Source organism: Pongo pygmaeus, chromosome 21 (assembly GCF_028885625.2).
Source record: "Pongo pygmaeus isolate AG05252 chromosome 21, NHGRI_mPonPyg2-v2.0_pri, whole genome shotgun sequence".
Classification (NCBI taxonomy): domain Eukaryota; kingdom Metazoa; phylum Chordata; class Mammalia; order Primates; family Hominidae; genus Pongo; species Pongo pygmaeus.
Genome location: NC_072394.2, coordinates 47407328 through 47415386, shown reverse-complemented (window position 1 = coordinate 47415386; position 8059 = coordinate 47407328).

Below are 8059 nucleotides of genomic sequence, written 5' to 3'. Positions count from 1 at the left end.
GTTCATTTATTCTTTCAACAAATGTTGAACAGGCTTTTTGCTTAGTGCTGGAAACACAGCAACGAACAAGGCAGATGGGGCCCTGCTGTCTTGGAGTTTGCAGTCGGGTAGGAGAAAGAGCCAAGTAAATAGGCCTTTGCCATCTTGCCTTTACCCTTACTTAGCTAAATGACAGACTTCTAATTCACCGTTTTGCTCTCAGCCTCGCCTGTCAACTGCCAAATGATCTTTTAAAAATACCATTCTAATCGTGTCCTGTTCTTGCTTAAATTATTTAGTGTGCACTCAGACCTAGATGACAATATATAAGTTCCTTGAGTGTGACAATCAGAGTTCTCCAAAAGCTGCCCTTATCCTTTAGCTGCTATTTCTCCCCTATCGTAAATACCCCAATTCAATTGGATGATTCCTTACCCTCCCAATATGCCATCTCCAGTATTTCTAAGCAGTTTGACTTAGTTGCCAACACTTTTTTAAACTGAAAAGTTTCTGTGTGAACAGAAATCTGCCTCTCTGCCTTGTCTGGTAACACTGTGTCCACATTTCTGTGTGGCAACAATTGGCTGAAGCCAAGGAGTGGCTGCCTATTCTAGACTGGGCATGGACTTTCCCAAATGCCAGGGACCCTTCTTGGCCTGAGTCTGCTTTCGTCACTTATGTTATCTGTCATGTAGGCATGTGTGCCAGTGACCCCTGTACTGTGCCACCTTTTAAGTTGAACAAGATTGAGAACGTGTTGTGTAATGTAAACAGCATGGTTTTGGGTCAAAACCATTGGATTTGAATCCTGGAGAGGTTACTGCAAAAACTTCCCCATGAGGATCATCTTTAGCAGACCCTAGGCCAGTAATCTAGAGACTACTCAGGCTAAGTAACCTTTAATGTCACGTGACTGTGCCTTATGCCATCATCCAGAAAATAGCCTAATGGACCAGAGGGCGAATAATGATTATGTCACAAATGACATCAACAGTGCATTGAGGGAACAGAAGTGCCCTTTGTCAGGCATTCCTAGGTGCCTGTTAAAGGGTTGCATGGATTAGCTTATTTCACCATCTCTGCATTGTAGGCCAAGGGTCAGCAAACCACAGCTGTGAACTGACAGCAATGCAGAGAAATGTTAAAATACAATGTGGTAGGTGCAACCATAGAAATAAATATATGTGCAGGGTATTATGGGAGCTTGGGAGAAGAGCACCTAACCCATCTTGGGACTATGATGGAAGAGCAGGAAAGATTTCCTTAAAGAAGTGATACTTGAGCGTTATATATTGCAATGAATCTTTTTTCAAATTATAGACTTAATTTTTAAAAATGTTTTTGTAGAGACAGGGTCTCATTATGTTGCCCAGGCTGGGCTCAAACTCCTGGCCTCAAGTGATCCTCCTGCCATGGCCTCCCAAAGTGCTGGGATTACAGGTGTGAGCCACTGTGCCTGGCCAATAGACTTAATTTTTTAGAACAGTTTTAGGTTTACAGAAAAATTGACCAGATATTAGAGTTCCCACATTCCCTTTCCCTCCTCCACACAATTTCCCCTATTATTAACATCTTGTATTAGAATGGTACATTTGTTGCAATTGATGAGCCAGTATTAATACATCATTATTAACTAAAGTCAATAGTTTACATTGGGGTTCATTCTTTATGTCATACATAGTACTATAGGTTTTGACACATGTATAATGTCATGTATATAAATAAAAGTTTTACTGTCCTAAAAATCTTTGCTTCAACTCTTCATCCCTCACTCCCTCCCCTCACCCCAACCTTTGGCAACCACAGACCTCTTACACTATAGTTTTACCTTTTCTAGAACGTCATATAGTTGCATCATACAATATGTTGCTCTTTCTTTCCTTCTTTCTTTCTTTCCTTCCTTCCTTCTTTTTTTTTTTTTTTTTTTTTTTTTTTTGGCAGGGTCTCACTCTGTCGCCCAGGCTGGAGTGCAGTAGTGCAATCACGGCTCACTGCAGCCTCAACCTCCTGGGTTCAAGTGATTCTCCCACCTCAGCCTCCCTAGTAGCTGGGACTACAGGCATGTGCCACCACGCCCAGCTAATTTTTGTATTTTTTATAGAGATGGGGTTTTGCCATGTTGCCCAGGCTGGTCTTGAACACCAGGCTCAAGCAATCCTCTTGCCTTGGCCTCCCAAAGTGCTGGGTAATAAAGTGTGAGACATTGTACCCAGCCCATATGTAGCCTTTTCTGACTGGATTGTTTTATTAAGTAATGTGATTTAAGTTTCCTTCATGTCTTTTTATGATTTGATAGCTTATTTCTTTCGATTGCTTAAAAATATCCCCTTGTATGAATCTACCATAGTGTGTTTATCCATGAACCTATTCTTTTTTTTTCCAGACAGAGTCTCACTCTGTTGCTCAGGCTGGAGTGCAGTGGCATGATCTCGGCTCACTGCAACCTCCGCCTCCCAGGTTCAAGCGAGTCTTGCCTCAGCCTCTCAAGTAGCTGAGATTATAGGTGCGTGCCACCATGCCTAGCTAATTTTTGTATTTTTAATAGAGACGGGGTTTTGCCATGTTGGCCAGGCTGGTCTCGAACTCCTGACCTTAGGCGATCCGCCCATCTCAGCTTCCCAAAGTGCTGGGATTACAGGTGTAAGCCACCACACCTGGCCCATTAACCTATTCTTAAGGATTGACTTGTATCCTCCAGAAAGATATGTGGAGCTTTCACCCTTGGAATCTGTGTATGTGACCTTATTTGGAAAAGGGCTTTTGCAGTATAGTCAATTAAAATGAGGTCATTCGAGTGGGTCCTAATCCAACGTGGCTGGTGCCCTAAAGAAGGAGGAAAATGCCATCTGAAGACAGGACACACATGGGGAACAACACATGACAGTGGAGGCCAAGACTGGAGTGATGAGCTGCGAGCCAGGGAACACTAAGGATTGCTGGGCAGCACCAGAAGCCAGGAAGAGGCATGGCAGGATTCTACCCAGAGTCTCAAAGGGAGCATGACTCTGCTGTCACACTGATTTTGACTTCTAGTCTCCAGAATTGTGAGAGAATATGTTTTTGTGGTTTTAAGCCACCCAGTTTGTGGCCCTTTGTTATGGCAGGCTTAGGGAACTAATAGACCTACTGAGAGATATCTTGATCCAGCTGTTGACAATTATGAAGAAAACCATGATAAACATCTGTGTGCAGGTTTTTGTGCAGGCATAAGTTTTCAACTTGTTTGAGTAAATACCTAGGGGTATGACTGTTAGATTATATGTGAAGATAATATTTAGCTTTGTTAGAAACTAGTAAACTGGCCAGGTGTGGTGGCGCATGCCTGTAGTCCCAGCTACTCAGGAGGCTGAGGCAGGAGGATCACTTGAGGCCAGGAGTTCTGGGCTGCAGTGCACTATGTTGCCTGGGCGTCTGCACTAAGTTCAGCATCAATATGATGACCTCCCGGGAGCAGGGGACCACCAGATTGCCTAAGAAGGGTAAACTGGCCAAGATTGGAAACAGAGCAGGTCAAAACTCCCATGCTGATCAGTAGTGGGATGGTGCCTGTGAATAGCCACTGTACTCCAGCCTGGGCAACACAGCAAGACCCCATCTCTAAAAAAAACATTAAAAATAAAAATAGGCTGCCGGGCACAGTGGCTCACGCCTGTAATCCCAGCACTTTGGGAGGCGGAGGCAGGTGGATCACGAGGTCAAAAGATGGAGAACATCCTGGCCAACATGGTGAAAACCCATCTCTACTAAAAATACAAAAATTTGCTGGGTGTGGTGGCACATGCCTGTAGTCCCAACTACTTGGGGGGCTGAGGCAAGAGAATTGACTTGAACCCGGGAGGCAGAGGTTGAAGTGAGCTGAGAATGCATCACTGCACTCCAGCCTGGCGACAGAGTGAGACTCCATCTCAGGAAAAAAAAAAAAAAAAAAAAAAAGGCCAGGTGCAGTGGCTCATGCCTGTAATCCCAGCACTTCGGGAGGCCGAGATCAGTGAAATCAGGAGTTCAAGATAAGCCTGGCCAACATAGTGAATGAAACCCTGTCTCTACTAAAAAAACAAAGAAACAAACAAACAAAAACCCCAAAAAATACAAAAATTAGCCAGGCTTGGTGGCAGGTGCCTGTAATCCCAGCTATTTGGCAGTCTGAGGCAGGAGAATTGCTTGAACCTGGGAGGCAAAGGTTACAGTGAGCCAAGATCGTGCCACTGCACTCCAGCCTGGGCAACAGAGTGAGACTCTACTCATAAATGAATGAATAAATAAATAAATAAATAAATAAATAAATGAAAAATAAAGAAACTACCAAATTGTTTTCCGAAGGGGCTGTACTATTTCGTATTTCCACCACCAACAACAGCTCTGGTCGCTCCATATTCATGCCAGCATCTGATATAGTGAGAGTTTTTTGTTGTTTTTGTTTTTGTTTTTCTGAATTTAACCAGTTGAATAGGTGTGTAATGGTATCTCATTGTTCTAGTTTGCAATTCCCTCATGACATACAATGTTGACCATCTTTTCATGTGCTTATTTGCCACCTGTATATTTTCCTTGGTTAGGTGTATGTTCAGATTTTTTCACTCATTTTAATTGGATTATTTGCTTTTTTATCACTGAATTTTAAGAATTCTTTGTATATTTTGCATACTAGTCCTTTATGTGATATATGCTTTGCAAAGATTTTTTTTTCTTGTCTGTAGCTTGTCTTTTATCCTCTTAACAGTGACTTTGCACTAATTTTAATGAAGTCTGACTTACCAATTTTTCTTTCATGGATCATGTTTTTTATATCTGTTGAGCTAAAGAAAGAAATTCAGGCAAAATTAATATAGAGTTTATTTGGACCAAAGTTGAGGACTGCAGCCAGGGAAGCACTAGGAAGTGCCCCACAGAACAAAAGAGAGGCTCAAGTTTTTAAAGAAAAAAGAACAAATTAGGAGAGAGCATGATGCAGCCAGGCACAGTGGCTCACGCCTGTAATCCCAGTACTTTGGGAGGCCAAGGAGGGCAGATCACCTGAGGTCAGGAGTTCGAGACCAGCCTGGCCAACATGGTGAAACCCCATCTCTACTAAAAATACAAAAATTAGACGGGTGTGGTGGCGTGCACCTATAATCCCAGCTCCTTGGGAGGCTGAGGCAGGAGAATCACTTGAACCCAGGAGGCGGAGGTTGCAGTGAGCCGAGATCGCGCCACTGCACTCCAGCCTGGGCGACAGAGTAAGACTCTGTCTCCAAAAAAAAAAAAAAAAAAAAAAAAAAAGGGAGAGAGGGTGATTACAAAAGTTGTTTTTAATGAATTGTCATTGGTTTACAGAGATAACATTGATCAGTGATTGGCTATATACATTGTTGAACTATAGAGCGTGCATTATGGTGTTCAGCATGGGGTGTTTTAGGTTAATTCATAGCTCTTGGTGGCAATAGTCAGTCTATAATTCATTTAACAGGCATCTTTGAAATGGTTACTTACCTCCAGGTGGGAGGAGACATGAGTGCTGTCACATTTCAATGCCTCTCTGGGCCTGATAAAGGGGCTCACATTCTTCAGATAAAAAGAGTCTTTTCTTTCTCATATCTAAACATTCATTGCCAAACCCAAGGTCACCTAAATTTTCTTCTATGTTATCATTTAGAAGTTTTGTAGTTTTGCCTTTTTGAGTTAAATTTTGTGAAAGTTATAAGTATCTACATTCATTTTTGTGTGTGCGGACGTCCAGTTGTTCCACCACCATTTGTTGAAAAGGCTATCCTTTCTCCATTGCATTGCTTTTGCTTCTTTTTAAAGATCAGTTCACTATTTGTGTGGGTCTATTTCTAAATTCTCTATTCTGTTCCATTGATTTATTTGTCTGTTCTTTTGCCGAGACCACACTGCCTTGATTACTACAGTTTTGTTGTAAGTCTTGAAGTGAGGTGGTGTCAGTCCTCCAACTTTGTTCTTCCTCAGCATTGTGTTGGTTGTTCTGGTTCTTTTGCATTTCTGTATAAATTTTAGAATAAATGTGTCGACATCCACAAAATTACTCATAGGGATTTTTATTGGGATCGTGTTGAATCTATAGATTAAATAGGGAAGAACTGATATATTAACAGTATTGAGTCTTTTATCCATGAACATGGAATATCTATCCATTTATTTAGGTTTTCTTTAGTTTCTTCCACCAGAGTTTGATAGTTTTGCTCACATAGACTTGTACATATTTTGTTAGATTTATACTTATTTTTGTGCTAATGTAAATGGCATTGTGTTTTAAATTTCAAATCCCACAAGTTAATTGCTGGTATGTAGGAAAGCAATTCACTTTGTATAATAACCTTTTATCCTGCAACCTTGCAATTATTTCTTACTAGTTCCAGGAGTTTTTGCCAATTTTTGGGGATTTTTCATATAGATAATCATGTCTGTGAACAAAGACAGTTTTGTTTCTTCCTTCTGAATCTGTATACCTTTTATTTTATTTTCTTATTATATTAGCTAGGACTTTTGTACAATATTGAATTGGAATGGTGAAAAGGGACGGGCTTGTCTTGTTCTAGATCTTAGGGGAAAGCATCTAATTTCTTACCATTGAGAATGCTGTTCATTGCAGTGTTTTTGTAGATATTCTTTATGAAGTTTAAAAAGTTATCTTTCTATTCCTAGTTTGCTGAGAGTTTTTATGGGTGTTAGATTTTGTCAAATGCTTGTTCTGCATTTGTTGATGTGATCACATGATTTTTTTCCTTGGGTATCTTGTTGTGATAGATTATACTCGTTGATTTTGAAATATTAAACTAGCCTTTTTATACCTAGAACAAATCCCACTTCATCATGGTGCACAATTTATTTTATACATTCTTGGATCTGATTTGCCAATAATTTGTTGAGGATTTTTGTATCTGCGTTCATGAGAGAAACTGGTCTCTAATTTTCCTTTCTTGTAATGTCTTTGTATAGATTTGGTATCAGAGTAATGCTAGTTTCCTGAAGTGAGATAGAAAATATTCACTCTGCTTTTATCTTCAGATAATTGGTATCATTTATTTCTTAAAAATTTTGTATAATTCGCCCAGTGAAACCATCTTGGTCTGGCACTCTCTATTGTGAAAGTTTATTGCATATTGATTCACTTTTTTAAATAGGTCTAGGTCTATTCAGATTATGTTTTTCTCCTCTTGTGAATTTTGGTAATTTGTATCTTTCAAGGAATTGATCCATTTTATCCATGGTGTTAAATTTGTGGCCACAGAATTATTTCTGTTTCTTTTTTATCTTCTTAATGTTCATGAGATCCGTAGTGATGGCTTTTTTTTTTTTTTTTTTTTTGTTTTTAGATGGAGTCTCACTCTGTCGCCAGGCTGGAGTGCAGTGGCACAATCTTGGCTCACTGCAACCTTCGCCTCCCAGGTTCAAGCAATTCTCCTGCCTCAGCCTCCCAAGTAGCTGGGACTACAAGCATGCACCACCACACCTGGCTAATTTTTGTATTTTTAGTAGAGACGTGGTTTCACCATGTTGGCCAGGATGGTCTTGATCTCCTGACCTCGTGATCCACCTGCCTCGGCCTCCCAAAGTTCTGGGATTACAGGCATGAGCTACTGCGCCCAGCCTTGGCCTTTCTTTTATTTATATTATTAATTTATATCTTCTTTCCTTATTTCTTCATTAGCCTGGCCAAAGATTTATCAACTTCACTGATCTTTCAAAGAACCAGCTTGTGGTCTTCTCAATTTTTCCTATTATTTTCTTGTTTTTAATTTCACTGATTTCTGTTTGAATTTTTATTCCTTTTCTTCTGCTTGCTTTAGGTTTATACTGCTCTCCTTTCTTGGGTTCCTAAGGTGGAAGTTTAGATGAATGATATTAGGTCTTTCTTCTTTTTTAATACACACATTCATTGCAATACATTTGCGTCTAAGAACTGCTTTCCTTGCATCCCCCAAATTTTGATTTTCATTTAATTCAAAACATTTTTTAACTTCTCTTGAGACTTCTGTGACCCATGTGTTATTTACTAGTGTTTCATTTCCAAAATTTTAGGATTTTCCAGCTTTCTCTTATTTCTAGTTTAATTCTCTGGTGTTATACTTTGTATGATTGC